Here is a 16,205-nt window from a genome sequence, read left to right as displayed (position 1 = left end):
GAGGGGTGCTGTGGGCGATCAGTGGGCGGGGGGGGGGCAGATCAGTGTGTTTGGGTGCAGACTAGGGTGGCTGCAGCCTGCCCTGGTGGTCCCTCGGACACTGGGATCACCAGGGCAGGAGGCAGCCTGTATAATACACTTTGTATACATTACAAAGTGTATTATACACTTTGTAGCGGCGATCGCGGGGTTAACATCCCGCCGGCGCTTCCGTATGGCCGGCGGGATGTTACGGCGGGTGGGCGGAGCCAGTTGCCGGGGGAAGCGCGCGTCATCAATGACGCAATCGCTCCCCCGGCATGCCTAAAGGACGCGCTGCCTGAAGGCGTATTGCGGTCCTTTAGGCGTCCACTTTGCCGCCGCCCATGGGCTGTGGGCGGTCGGCAAGTGGTTAATTATGGAGGCATGTATTATTTAAAACTATAATGGCCAAAAACTGAGAAATAATGAATTTTTTCAGGTTTTTTTCTTATTATTACTGTTAAAATGCATTTACAGTAAGGTAGCAGTCAGCTGGAGGCAGCAATATCTGTCTCTGTCATTAAAATCACAGATAAATATTTGGGCTAAAATTAGGAAAACTGTGTCCAACTTTTATAAAACATGGATCCCTTGGATAGATTGGCAAAATAACGACGGTCTATCATATGTCTATCATAAGCTTGCCAGAAATTTGCAGGGTTTACTAGATCACTCCTAAAACTGAAGCTAGGCAATTGCTGAATCCTTCCCTCCCTCCACCCAACCAAAAAAAGCCTACCTTATTTATTACCAGTGATTCTCAAAAAAATCTCTATTACCGCAATTCTCAAAAAAAAATAAAAAATCACACGGCACAATTGCTGCAGTGCCCCCACTGCCCAAAGCCTGCCCGTGCACCACCGCTGCTCAAAGCCTGCATGTTTGCACACCAGCAGTAGGCAACGGTTGTAATGTGTCCACGCAGCTTGCATCCTTTGATTAGTATTACAGATTACCACCAGAAGGACTCCTCTAACTGCCTCCTGTCTGTGCTCTGTGGCCTACTTTACTTATTCTTACCAATATAAAAATTCCTCCAACTACCTTCTGTCTCTGTTCTGTGGCCTGACAGATTTATTCTTGCAACTATGTGTATCTTTTCAAGTGCTTTCTGCCTGTACTTTGTGACAGGGCCATTTTTGAGCTATTGGGGGCTCCCCAGCCAATGCACCCTAGGTACCCCCTAAATAGGACTATAAAAGTTGAATTGACAGGGGTGTTTCTAGGATTTCAAAACAACTGGTGCACCTCTGAGCACCATAGAACGTGTAGCTGTGAAGACTGAATAGACTGCTTTAGCAAGAAGTAGGGATTCTGAAGAAATTCCGATTTCCGCCAATGCCGATTACCGATTTCTGATCGGTTTCTAATTTCCGAGTTCGGATTACCAATTTCTGAGTAGTGGGTTTTTTGGTCATTTTTTTGCATTCTCTGATTGGCCAAATACTTCTGAGTTGACTTTGCATTCTCTGATTGGTCCATTGATTTCGAGTTCTGTGATTGGGCTAAAATTACCGAATTACAGTAATGCAGTATTTCTGCAGAAATCCGATTTCTGAGTTACGTTTTCCGATTTCCGATCAGAAATTCAGATTTCCGATCGGAAATTCGGAAATTTCAATTTGCGGAATCCGAATGAGCATCCCTAGCAAGAAGTGTGGGGTCAAATATTAAGCATAGTATAAAATCAGAGGATTCTAGTTGCAGGCTGGTATATTCCTATTCTAGTGGTGAGTAGGTAGTGATAAGCTTTTAGTGGCAGGCTGTAAGATTCTAGTGGTGGGCTGGTGATTGTGCTGTGATTATCCACCATAAGAATCATTGTGCATGTTGCATTTTGCCTGGGATTCGAGCTGACTGAGCAAAAGTGCAAATCGCAGTTGCTGTAAAATCACATTGCGTTTTGCAGTCTAAAAGAGCCCTTACTGAATGGCAGTTGCTCAGTCCAACTGCCAAAATAGCAAGCATATGAGTATGAGGGTGGTCAGCATCTTTGCATAGATCCTTTTCAGTGAGTACTCTTGTAAGAAAAAAAGGGTAGAAGGTGTTCATCCCTGAATTTTCCCACCATTGACTTCAATGGAATTTGAATTCAGCTCTTGAATAAACCAGAACATTAGTACCAATTTGGGCAAACTGTTGTCTAACAGAACTGGGAGAAATACAAGCAACATTGATTAGAAGTTACATTGGCACGTGGTTATTGTATCGCTATGTTTTAGACATATGTAGGACAGGCATCTGTCAGCCAGTTACTCACCAACATAGCCTACACAGCAAGGCCAGCTAAACTCCTTCCCATTCCCTGCCATATAGGCAGGGCCGGATTTAGCATAAGGCACTGTAGACACATGCCTACAGGCGCCTGATGATGGAAAGGTGGCTCATTCCCCTCCCCAAATGCCTCCCACCTACTTTACCTATGCAGAGGCCCAAACAGAGTGTAAATGAGAGGTTACTCACCCGAGTCTCAGCATTCCACTGACCAGATGTCCCTTCAGTCGGGGGCACCTCTAGCTACCTAATACTTGGAGGCACCACTAGCTACTTAATGCTGAGGATACTCTGGCTACCTAATACTAAGAGGTACCTGTAGTGAACTTAGGGAGAAGTGACAGCTGAGCCAGCCAGCACATTTGCAGTGCAGTTATGTGGGAGTTTGTAGGTTAATGGAGGGTGAAGTCTAGGGTGCCAGGACATCTGTGCCTGTGATGTAAATCCACGCTTGCACATATGCAGGTGTCTGCTATTATAATATTTACTAGCAGAAGGCTTCTGTGCAAAACAATAGTTAATCATTTAAAAGTTTTTGTATCATTGTAGCTTGTTAAACTTTTAGCTTTAGTACACATATTATTTATAATGGAAAGGAAATGTGAATGTTTCTATAATGAATTGCAGATGTTTTGACTATAATTTGTTTTGAAGTTTCCATAACCCTGACATGATTAGCAAAATCCTATTAAAGAAAGACAGCATTCTTATTTTATTTTAACCTGACATTTTGTCTTTGCTGTGAAACCTTTTTCAGTCTCCTGGACAATTATTTTATTTTATCGTCTCTGATGTACAACCTCCACCTCGGAGTGCAGATCACATTATTCTGAATAATAGTAATAATGAACAGATAAATCACCTAGTAATTATAACCCATAAAAGAAAAAGGCTTGTTTCATGTGTGACAAACACATTAATTGCTTGTCATGTAAATAGTTGATACATTTTGAGATTTCTTTTGGGGCGAGACATAACCAGTGCTGCAAAAATCATTTTTCATTTGTGAAACAGTACACAGGCATACAGTCCACTTGCCATGTACTAATTTAATTCATTTTTGGTCAGCTGCTCCCACTTAACAGGACGAGTACTTAACAAGTTGCATGCAAGCTGTTAGGCCTAGTCCACACTAGGTCCGGAAACGTATCCGTGGGCCGTGGCTGCGTTTTTCAACCCTGATGAAAAACAGAGTCCCGGATACTAATGTTAAAAATAGCACCCATCCTCACCCAAGAAAAATAACGGATCCGTCTGCGTTTGCGGGGACCCGTTTTCAAAACCTGAACGGAAGGTCCGGATCTGCTGCATTTTCACAGACCACGGATACACGGATGGGTAGGGAAAAGCAATGAGAAAACGCATCTCCATCTCCACAGGCAAAATAGCAACAAAAACTGATGAGAAAACGGATAGCCTGAACTTTATTATTGGCCCAAAAAATCCTCCCACTACCTTCCTAATGATAGAGACATTTTCTGTCCATTTAAAACTGAACGGAAACTGATGCAAAACTGATGCACTTTGATCAGTTTTCGGTCTGGTGGTACGTCCCCTGATCTTCCCCTGATCCCAGAATGCAATGTCTGTCCTGCAACCGTGCCTAGTGTGGACCTAGCCTACAGGAAACCAACATCCTCCAGTGGTAGACAGGTCATGTGTATGCTAGGTGTGTATTTTACCCCACAAGTGGGGCTTGCACTCTCTTGCAGGTAGGCACTTATCTGTTTTTAAGTAGCGCTGCTCATTTCCCTGCCATGTACTAATTTAATTCATTTTTGGTCAGCTGCTCCCACTTAACAGCCTTGCTTTTGGTGTATATGCAGAGCTTCTGTTTGGGTTCAAGGTGCGTTTGCAGTTTCTGGGGGGGGGGGGGGGGGGGCTCAGCGCACCTCTAATAGGAGGCCATTTGGAGGCAGCCTGGTGATGCGCTGATCCACCTTTTGCGCAATTTTCAATTTTACTTAGTGGCGCACCCAGGCTATGCATATGCATAGGTTAGGATTTAGTTAGTGTTAGGTCCCCTCCCATCGAGGATGACTTCTCCACAGTGGGAGGGACGAGTACTTAACAAGTTGCATGCAAGCTGTTACAGGAGGAAACCAACATCCTCCAAGTGGTAGACAGGTCATGTATGCTAGGTGTGTATTTTACCCCACAAGTGGGGCTTGCACTCTCTTGCAGGTAGGCACTTATCTGTTTTTAAGTAGTGCTGCTCATTTCCTTGCCATGTACTCACTTAAAGAATAACACCAGCCTTCTACAAAGTGTGCCAATTAAACACATTCCAGGCCTGTGAGAATTCCATAAATTAATTTAATCTGTTGCTTAAAATGCAATGTAAAGCCGTATGGAAAGGAGGTGGTAACGAGTTGTGCATGCTCTGTGGGTTAGGGTCAAAGTTGGATTAATTCCAAATATTAGTTGGTTCATTTTAGTGTATGGCTTTGTAGCACAGACAGTAATCAGCAGCATTGATCTCTGCTGTCAGTTAGTTGGACTTATAGTTGGTAATATACTGTATTTTTAAAGTGTACCTGAGTCGGACTAATTTGGGGGGGAGGGGATAAAAAAATTATATATACCTGGGCTTCCTCCAGCCCCCTCCAGGATGATCACTTCCTCGCTGTCCTTCTGCACCATCTGGATACTCCGCAATTCGCTCCCCTGTCACTCTCCTGTGGTCCATGGGAGTGCGATGGGGACACACCTATTGCCATCTGCACAATACGTCCTAGACCAGAGGACTGTCCAGGGCAAATTGCAATCTATGTGTTAGCTAGGTAATGCGAATTATACTGATTGTGCAGTGAATTTGCTCCATTGTCTCTGCTAGAAGTCCCAGAATTTAGACTCATGAATTATTAGCTTGATTACTAAAGCAGCATAATACTGTGTTATTGTTTTTGTGTTGTTGCTTAATTGTTTAGGTGCACAAAATAATGACACTACAATTACAGTGCACGTGGGAAGGTATAGGGAGGGTTGTTAACCTCCTTGCCGGTTATCCCGAGCTCAGCTCGGGGTAACCTGCGCAGGAGGATATCTCAGGCCCCGCTGGGCCGATTTGCATAATTTTTTTTTGTTACAAGCAGCTAGCACTTTGCTAGCTGCTTGTAACTTCCGATCGCCGCCGCTCGCCGCCGATCCGCCGCAATCCGCCGCGCCGAGTCGCTCCCCCCCGCCTCAGAGCCCTGCGCTGCCTGGCCAATCAGTGCCAGGCAGCGTTGAGGGGCGGATCGGGATTCCCTATGACGTCCCGACGTCCATGACGTCGGTGACGTCATCCCGCCCCGTCGCCATGGCGACCGGGGAAGCCCTGCAGGAAATCCCGTTCTCAACGGGATTCCCTGCATACTCTGATCGCCGAAGGCGATCGGAGTGGGTGGGGGGATGCCGCCGCTTAGCGGCTATCATGTAGCGAGCCCTTGGCTCGCTACATGATTTAAAAAAAAAAAAATTAAAAAAATGTGCGGCGCTGCCTCCTTGCCGGATTTTTTAGACCGGCAAGGAGGTTAAGGGTTAGGCACTGGTAGAGGAAGGGTTAAGGGTTAGGCGGGCCTTGGTAGAATGGGGATAAGGGTTAGGCATCAGCAGAGGGAGGGGTTAAGGGTTAGGCATCGGCTGGAGGAGGGTTCTGTGTGAGAGTAGGCTTAGGTCGGGACAGTAAAATATCCATAAAGATTATTGATAGTTTACTATCTGAATTAAGTAGTAGAATATTGGTTATTCAATTCTATTCTACTGGCTGCAATATTCGGCTCCCTTTTTTGTAGTGTCTTTATTACGTGTACGCCTTAATATCTGCTTTAATATCTGCTTTTTATTATTTATTTATTTATTTCCAGTAATTCCCTTTTAACAAAACCCTTCCCCAGCTGTGAAGGTCATACCTGGAATTCTTGTGGTTTAAGACGGGCATGTTAGTCAGTGCTGCCCCAAAATGTTTATGAAAATGCTTTATTTGCACCATAGAGATAAATTCCACTTCCTGTGAAACTCCCCAAAAGGTAGAGATCTTTACTCCACACTATCCAAAACTAAAAACGAAGAATTGAGCTTTTGTATGTCTAATGTCAAACATTTAAACATTGTTTTATAAAAAGAAAATCCCCCAAAAATATGTTTATGCTCTGTAGTAGCATGTTTATCTTGAGTAATTTACAATTTATCTGACCTCCAAAGCTTCATACACATGTTAGATGAGAACCCATCGCCGTGATTCACGAATTGGAAGGGTCCTGCGACTAACATGGTAATTATCATAGTGGTTTTTTTCCATCGGTGCACTTCAATTTTGGGCCAATCCAAAAAGCTGCATTTTAAAACCTAATATAGGCCGTATTAGGTTTTTAAAATAGCCGGTAAAACATGCTTGTTTAAATGTTGAAAATTGTGACTGGTCAATTGCTGCCAATTGTGTTATTTAGTGTGAAAAGGCACTTTACGATTCAATATGCTGAATTCTGTAAGAGTTATAGACACCAAGTGCTTTGTTCCACTCCTTACCTGATGTAACTTCTTCAAGAAAAGTTTCCTTAAAGTGTACCAGAGCTCAGTAAAAGGAAAAAAAATATACATACCTGGGGCTTCCTCCGGCCCCATCCGCTCGGATCTCTCCTACGCCACCGTCCTCTGATGTCTGCAGCTTTGGTACTGGGTCCTCGCACTTCCATCAGTCGCAGCCAGTCTGGCGTAAGAAGTGCAACTGCAGCTGCTGGAGAGATGCGCAAAGAGTGCACTTCTCCTGCGTAGACTGGCTCCGACTGATGGAAGTGCGGGGACCCGGTACCAGAGCTGCTGACATTGGAGGACAGCGGTGTGGGAGCAATACGAGCGGATGGGGCTGGAGAAAGCCCCAGGTATGTATAACATTTTTCCTTTTACTGAGCTCTGATTCCCTTTAAGAACCAATCTACTTTTAATAATGTGGGCTGTGTAGCTCCATTCCCTTTTTTGCTCAAGGTAGAGAAAGTGAATCCCTCTAAAGAAGACCTTGAAGATAAAAGAGTCAGTGGGAGGAGAAAGGCCTCTAAAAGACAGGAGAATGGTTCATATAGAAAGAGGCAGGCCTGAAGTTTGAAGGAAATAAAGTATAATAGAACATTTCATAACAGAAAAGATAGTGCTGATGATTCTGTGCCCACATAACCATTTTTATCAAAAGGAAATTGGTGATTAAGAAGACAATATCTTTTTTTCATCATTTTTTCAGGTTTCCTTTTAATATGTGTACATCAAATCAAGATTGAAATATTTTTATTTGATCAGGTTGTTCAATGACACAGATCATTTCTTCCTACGGAGCTGAAGATCCAACCTTACAGATAACACAATTTAGACAATCTGGCTCCAGTAAAATTAATGATTAATAGTATGTCATCTGTCTGCATCAAATGAGCTCAAAGATCCTGCTGCACTTATATTAAACTGACTACACAGGTTGAAGTTATAGTTCATACGTGCTATTGCTTTCGGAAAAAAAAAGAGAGAAGTTTGATGCTATCTGTAGTTTTCTCAGGTATTTGGGATGAAAAGCTAAACATCATGCTGCCAATGACACATCGTTCTGTTCCTGGAATATTAGACATAAAACTTCTATGGTAAATGTGCTATAGACCAAGCCTGGCAGAAAGCATTAATTAACTCTTCTGGGTGGCATCACTGATAAGACCCAATAATTAGCTCATGATTGGCCAGGCTTCTAGCTGATCTGCATAATTATAGAGATGGAGTAGTACTGAGCAGGCAAAGGTGGATTGCGGGGTACAGAGGTGAATATTCTATCTTTCACAACTGAACCTTGTAGTGAGTAGTTTGCTTTAATCACCAGATATAAAGTGCATTTTCTATACATCAGGCAGCAAATGTCATATTTGCCAGTAAATTGCATTTAAATAGCATACTGCAGAGGCACATCACCCATGCATCCAATTATATGACTTGGCTTTTATGCAAATGTAGCAGATTTTTATCAATATTCCATAACGAATAATCAGTTTAGTGCTTTGTGTTATATTTCCATTACTGGGGAAGGGGAAGAAGCATTTGACTCTCTGCCTCCCAGTTCTCTTCGCACGACAAAACCGCAACAATGAATGTGTACTGATATTGTATTTTCCATGGACTCACTTACTCTCAGTTAATATGAAATGGTTGAGCTGATTACTGCTCTTTCTTTTCACAGATCTTTATTATATTAGTTTGTACAGGAAAGAATAACATCAGAAAAGTAATACACATGTACGGTAGAACACACTACTTTATTATATGGTATTGTATGTGGAAAATTGACTATAGACAATGGTATTATATTATACAGTACCCTGAATGCAGCCTCAGAAGGTCCTTGTGTAAACAGAGAAAGTGAGACTATCTTCCCAGAGAATATTACCGTATGAATAGTTTTCATTTATTAAGAAATTTCCCAGTGCAGTGAAATAAAAGAATACATCAAATTAATTTTGGTGTGACACCCCTTTACTTATAACACAGCAGCCTCTGTGGGTCAATCAGGTCTATCCAGGTCCTCTGAAGTCAGCCTCTCTCACTCTTTCTCTTTCTATCTCTCTTTCTCTCCTCTCTCTCTCTAAATATATTATTATTTAGTACTTATATAGCGCCGTCATAGGGGCTCACAATCTAATCCCTACCATAGTCATATGTGTTGTGTAGTGTGTGTATCGTAGTCTAGGGACTTTTTTTGGGGAGAAGCTAATTAACTTATCTGTATGTTTTTGGGATGTAGGAGGAAACTTCAGTGCTCATAGGAAACCCACGCTGGCACAGGGAGACATGGGCAGAACATATAAACTTCATGCAGATAGTGCCCTGACTTGCATTCGAACCAGGGACCCAGCACTGCAAGGCGAGAGAGCTAACCACTGCGCCACCACACTGTGCCGCCATACTGCCCAATATATATATATATATATATATATATATATATATATATATATATATATATGGGTGGTTCTTCAATGAAGCAATGAAGCAACATGAACAACATGCTTCAGAGCGGCAACAATCAGAGGGCAGCAAGAGGTGACTCCCCTCCCCAAATGTCCCCCTCCTTGCACTCCCGTCTCCCCCTCCCCAGATGTGTGCCACCGCTTCACTCAAATACTAAGCTGGCCACTAACGGTCCAATTTCTAGCGAAAAATCGTTCGAGTGATCAGAAATTCTGATCGGATTGGTTGTAAATAATCTCCATTGATGGACACAATCGATTATGAACGAGTGAAAAAAATGTCGCCCGAATGAATTTTCGTTGAACGAAAATTTGGATTTTCTTGGTGGTAGTGATAGATAGGAAGCAAAGATTGGTTAGTTGATGGTGTAGTGAACGATTTTTCGTCCGATCAGAATTTCTGATCGCTCGAACGATTTTTCGCTAGAAATTGGACCGTTAGTGGCCAGCGTTCTTGCGATGGTATCTCTATCCACCCATCCAGCGTTTTGTAGCCATGGCTACAGCGATGCCTTATGTGACAAGTTAGTTAGAGAGGAAGCAAGACTTCACGTGTGGCTGGTGATTCCATCGCTAATCTGCTGAGAGTGGGTGAGTGATGCAACGCCAGTGCAGCACATACCTGGCATCCTGGGGATAAGAGCCAGGATGCTGCGGACCAGCTGGCAGGATATGCTGTCTCGGAGGAAAAAGAGGGAGGTAAACGTGGTGCCAGTGCCTGCAATGCACAGACAGATGTGTCTCTCCTCTTTCTTATATGTTAAGTTTCTTTCAATAAGTTTAGTGTAAGTTTTATTCAATGATTTACAGTGTGTAGAGTAAGCTGAAGATAATGTGTATCATTTTACTTTTAGATTAAAACCATACGTATCACCAACCTATCTAGTTCAAATAAAACCATACGTATCTCTAGTATACCTAATGGGACATTTATTGTATTTGTAAGGGTGGTTTTTACCTGTTTAATGTTAGCCAGGCTCTTCAATAATTTAGCACTCTATAACCCAGCATAGCACCATAGATATTCTCATAATTTGTTTTATTCATTACATGTGTTACATTAGTGGAATATAATGGGGCAGTATGTCACTAAGATATAAGTACAGTATTGCAGAGCCAATGCATTTTGGATTTTCACAAACACTTTATGCAGTGATATAAATAGATATGTTGTGTCCTGCATAAAGCCAGCTGCACCAAACAAAGCTGTGCTCATTGCTGAGTCTGTAGACATATAATGACAGAGCATTGTTACTGTTACTAAGAGGCTGTTAGCCATCTGTGCTCGACAGTTCATTGGATGTTACTGTACTGAATGTCAAGACTCTGTCCAGTACATTTATTCACTCTGACTACACTTTATGAGAACTCAAGTTCAAGCAATGGTTATTTATTATTTCAAGACAAAGGACTTGATTCACTAAGGCTTGGTCTACATAAATTACTGCATTTGTGTGCTGTTTGCAAACATTTGCACCCCTCACCTCAGTCTGTTATGGAGAACAGTGAGTTTAGTCTTCTTTAACATACTCCTCCCACCATAACTATAATAATACATACTGTCAAGATTTTATAAACAATACTTTATTCCACTTGTTTTAAAAAAAACAAACATTAAAATGTTATTGCCAATAGTATAAGAAAAGTACAATTATCAGGTAGTCATTTGGCTTATACAAAAACAACAATCCAAAACAGCCCTGCATGTATGCAGAGAGAGAATAACATGAAACAGAAAATCAAGTAGAAGAGTAGATATTAACTTAGAGAACTATGTATTTGGGTATTTCACTAGTATTGAAATGGGAGAAGTCAAGAGAAATAGGTAAAGATTGGTATCTGCATGAGGAAAATAGTTGTACCGGTTTGATGGCCTGCTTAAAGGAACATTACTCTTGTATATTTAAGGCCGTAGGGAAAGTAACAACTTTTAATTAATTATGGTCACCAGGGAGATAGCGAAGCTTTTTCTCCATGCTAATATTAGCATTAGCTAAAGCGAGAGTATGAGAGAGCAAGGGAGGGTTGTTGGCACTCCAGTTGGATACAATCTCATGGCGAGTGGCACATATCATTTGAGAACTCTCCAGGCAATGTGGGGTGGGTATAATGTCTAGGCCTACGTGGAGGATCACACGTTGTGGAGTTAAATTGAAGATGTTGTGATGTAATGACTTATTTCTTTCAAGAACGTATTGATGGATTTACAGAAATAACTTTATTCCACTTGTTACATACTGTAAGCATAAACCAATACCTGCTGCATTTGGAGAGTTATTATTATTATTTAGTATTTATCAAATGCTGACACCTTCCGCAGCACTATACAGAGTATATTGCCTTGTCACTAAGTTACTAACTGACCCTCAGAGGGGATCACAATCTAATCACTACCATAGTATAGTGTATGTATCATAGTCTAGGGCCAATTTAGGGGGAAGCCAATTAACTTATCTGTATGTTTTTGGGTCATGGGGGGAAAACAGAGTGCCCGGAGGAAACCCATGCAGACTCAGGGAGAACATACAAACTCCGTGCAGACAGTGCCCCAGCTGAGATTCCAACTGAAGACCCAGCGCTGCAAGGTAAGAGTGCTAACTACTATGCCCACATGCTTCCACCCTTCATCTGTAATAAGAGAAATCCCCAGGCAAGACAGCTAATTTGGGCACCGTGTGGCACCGAGGACTTGTGTGCCGCCACAGGCTGTAATTTGAATTTAGGGGTATAAACTGAGATAAAAACTGTGTAATTTGGGCCCCCAGGATAGCCAGAGCCCAAATTATGTGGGGAAGTAAACAGTTAGGCTATCGGTAATGGAATAGTTTAGAATGAGGGCAAGAGTATACCTAGATCAGGGTGAGCCATCTTTCAGCTTCACCTTGCACCCATACTGTATTTCCTTTTCCTCGCACTGTTTCTATATGTAAACATTCCCAGGGGTCATTTAATGCATGTTAATAAGAATTATAGTAATGAAGAGGTCCTCTTGAACCAGGAGTTTTAGGCTAGGTTCACACTAGGTCCGGAAACGTATCCGTGGCTCCATTTTTTGCCCGGAACAAAAACAAGGCATGGATACCAGTGTTAAAAATAGCAGACCTCTTCACTCCCTGAATGGACGGTCCAGATTTGCAACATTTTCACGGGCCCCAGATACATGGAGGGGTAGTGAAAATGAATGGGAAAACTGATCCCCCTCTACAGTTTTGAACACAGAAACGGATCTGTTTCTGTGTCACAGCCTGTGGGTGAGAGGGGGCCACCATGCTAAAGGGGGAAGCAGCAAGCAGCAAGGATGGGGGTGGCAGCGGGCAGCAGGGATGGGGTTCGTCCCCTCGCCTCCCCGCTCCCCCTCCAGCTAGTTTCAAATTTAAACATAATTTAAAATCAATATAATGCAGCAGGCGGCAATCGGGGATCGTACTTCCTTGCGTCCCACCGCTCGCCGCATCACTTCCTGCAATGCCGCCCTCTGTTGTTCATTGGACGGCATTACAGGAAGTGACGTGGCGAGCGGTGGAGCGCAAGGAAGTAACTTCCCCGCTAGCCGTCTGCTACATTATATTGATTAAATGATTTTTAAATTATTGAAACTAGCTATAGGGGAGTGGGAAGGGGGGACCCAGGTGAGGGAGTGAGGGACCAACCCCCCTCCCCACCTCTGCCCCCCTTCCTGACTGCTCTCCCCTCCAGCGTAGCGGCCCCCCCACCTACAGCCAGGGCTGGGGACGTGTCCACGGACTGGAGACGTGCCTGCAAAAAAAAACATTTCTCTCAAAACGGAGAGAAAAAAAATTGTTTACAAAAACACATCCGTTTTAAACGGATCCGTTCTGCAGTGGACAAGTGTGGACCTAGCCTTAATCCATGAATGAGTGAGTTTTTGAGAGGGGATATCCTCTTCCGATGGCTTGGACTACTCTGGATAGAGTCAGGAGGATGACTTGGACAGGTTTCCTTGCAGAAAGAAGAGGGAACTCTCTAAGCCTAGGCCCAAATTTGAATGCGTGATCGCACATCATGGGACACACTAGGGACAACTTACAGATTTAATAATTAAGCAATGAAAGGTGCTGGTGGCAGACTAAAATGTACTGTCTGAAGTGGGTCCCCTCCATGCCCCCTTTGACAGCTGAATGGTTTAGGAATTAGGATTTCTCTCAAAACAATAGTACTGCCTACTTGTTATATAAGTATGTACATTTCTCTGTGTGATGGAACACCATCAATTATCTCCAAATGTCACAGTACTTCAGTACATCGTATTTACTTTTTTAACTTTAATCAATACCATTTTAACAATACGTACTTACGGATATACATTTGAAATGAGAGCCTTACAAGTAAAATGCTGTGGAGATTCTAAAGCCCTTTTCATGCATTATATTTTTCTATTTTCGTCAGTAAGTAAGGTAACAGTGATTGCGAGGTAGCCATCCTGCAAAGCATTATATATGATTTGTGCTCTGATTAAATATTTATGAACTCCACAAAGAGCTGTAGTTATTGTGTGTGTAGGGGAGGATGATGGATAACACAGTTATCCATTTCATTCCTTTGTTCTGTAAATCTTATCGGGAGAATGTGAATTCATTGTTCACACCTATCAATAACACATCAGTATTCAGTCTCAAAAGTTATTAACTTCTCTTACTTTTTTACAGAGGAGATTACTTTTGCATCATATATACTCTTTAGTCATATAGTTAAGTAGTTCAGTGCTGAACTCTGGATGGGTCAAAAACAGCCTGAGATACATACAATTATTTCTAGGTCATGACCATTACTTGATGAATACTAAATGTCCTGAAATATGTTTTTCGAACTGCAAAGTAGTAACTTTATGATAGCTGCAGCTTTTTCTTCTGGGTCTTTGATCATGTACATAAAAAAAGGGTGCCTGAAAATGTTGGCCCCCAGAAAAGCCAGTAGTAGAATATTAGTGAATTGACAGATATTCTACTCTTACAGTGCAAATTATGATAGTAAAATATCAGTAATAGATACCAATATTTTACTACAGCTAAATATAACCCTACTCTCACACTGAACACTCCCCCTACCCATGCCTAACATTACCCCCCCCCCCCCCCACGGCAAACCTTAATCACCCCTTCCCCCACAGCTAACCTTAAAGCAAACAATAGCGCCCTCTATGCTGCTATATGATATATACTCTATGTGTAACGATCGGTGTAACACAGAGAGGATCTGATTACCGGTGATCTGCAGTATCACCGAGAATGCAGATATATACCCAATTATTGATGATCTGCAGTATCACCGATAATCAGATATATCTCTAACCTCTGGACACCTAAGAGATGGGAGTGTTTTGGTGCAACAGTAATACTTTGAGGACCGCACCTGAATATCAGGTGCTAGAGCAATGAGGAGTACTGCTTCGCAGCAAGTTCCTTCCGTTGGTCTGAGCTCTCCGAAGGGAGGAGTCAGGCCGAGAGTGGGAAGGACAGAACGTGAGTGACACCAAAGAAAGAGTGTCACTGACAGATCTGTGAACTATCTCTCAACAGGAGAGATAGTTCTCGAGGTCGGGCAGGCCAGGTCGTTAACACACGGACAGATCCAGTACAGATACAGGAGACAGATGCAGAATCCTAAGACTAGCCGGGTTGGCAACAGAGTATCAGAATGACAAAAGGTACAAAATCAGAGATCAGAAGAATGGTCAGGAAAGCAGAAGGTCGTAACAAATAATCAACAATTCCTAGACTAAGGTGTGAGTTCCTTGGTCATCAACACCTTGGAAACTGGTCTAGATAATAACACAGATAATAACAGAGTTCCTAGACTAAGGTGTGAGTTCCTTGATCATTAACACCTAGGAAACTGGTCTAATGTAACACAGATACTGACAAGGTCTGAGTGCTACCACGTAGTGATCGCAACGCCAGACACCAGAAGAATGACCAGCACCCAGTATATATACACCAGCGCTCACCTGCGCCTCCCCTAAGTGCTGGACCAATGAAAACTGAAAGAATTGTCAGCTGACCGGCCTGGTCAGCTGACCCACTTCTGGCTGTCATAAATGCTCTGCCTCTCCGCGCGCGCACGCGTCCTTCTGAACCTGTGTGGACTAACAGTCCCAGCCACACCAGACATGTGTTGTAATGCCTCTACTGTTTTGGATGCGGAATCCGCCGCACCGCTGTCCGAGCGTGTGGCGTTTTCTCCGCGTTCAGCAGTACTGACAGAAGTAGGCCTATGCGCCGCGTCGGACGCGGAATCCGCCGCCCTGTTCTCTGGGCATGCGGCTGTTTCTCCGCGCTCCATCAAACCAGTGAATGCAGGTCTCTGCACGCAACCTGACATGTTGAACGCGGAATCAGCCGCCTTACTCTGAGTACTTGCGGCGGCTTTTCCGCGTTTTCTCACAGTACCCCCCCTGAGGAGTGGACTTTGGACAGCTCCTACCCGGTTTCTCAGGATATAGAGCGTGGAATTCCCTTCTTAATTTGTCCGCATGCATGCGACACTCAGGTACCCATGTTCTCTCCTCAATACCATACCCCTTCCAGTGCACTAGATACTGTACCGAGTTCTGCACTACACGTGAGTCTAAAATCTTTTCTACTTCGTACTCAGGTTGGTCTTCTACCATCACAGGAGGAGGAGGAGTGGCACCCACATGGACTGCTGGTTTAAGCAGAGACACATGAAAAGATCTTACACAACGCATGCTGGCAGGAAGATCGATGGCATAAGTAACATTGTTCATCTTCCTGGTTACAGGAAAAGGGCCCACAAACCTGTGACCTAACTTGGGCGAGGGTTGTTTCAGGGTCAAATGACGTGTGGACACCCAGACCAGGTCTCCTGGTCGGAACTTCCACTCCAAGGATCTTTTCTTGTCAGCTTGACCTTTCTGATTTTGAAAAGCCTTCTCCAAATTAATTCTCCCGATTCCCCAAA

The 16,205-nt window shown here is 43.2% G+C and overlaps 1 long non-coding RNA gene across 5 annotated transcripts in view; it reads left to right on the top strand.

Annotated features, from left to right (window-relative positions):
• Positions 1–16,205, top strand: part of LOC137570626 (uncharacterized) — a 117,138-nt gene that overhangs the window by 40,201 nt on the left and 60,732 nt on the right. For 4 of the 5 annotated variants that reach the window (XR_011031121.1, XR_011031118.1, XR_011031123.1 and 1 more), the window contains exons 1-2: positions 1,978–2,032; positions 11,753–11,851. This is a non-coding gene — a long non-coding RNA (uncharacterized lncRNA). Of the gene's footprint in view, positions 1–1,977; positions 2,033–11,752; positions 11,852–16,205 lie in introns of those variants that run through there. The other variant, XR_011031120.1, reaches the window with a different exon arrangement.

This window comes from Hyperolius riggenbachi, chromosome 4 (genome assembly GCF_040937935.1).
Source record: "Hyperolius riggenbachi isolate aHypRig1 chromosome 4, aHypRig1.pri, whole genome shotgun sequence".
Taxonomy (NCBI): domain Eukaryota; kingdom Metazoa; phylum Chordata; class Amphibia; order Anura; family Hyperoliidae; genus Hyperolius; species Hyperolius riggenbachi.
Note: the sequence above shows the minus strand (reverse complement) of the source record. Positions and strands in the feature narration are given on the sequence as shown.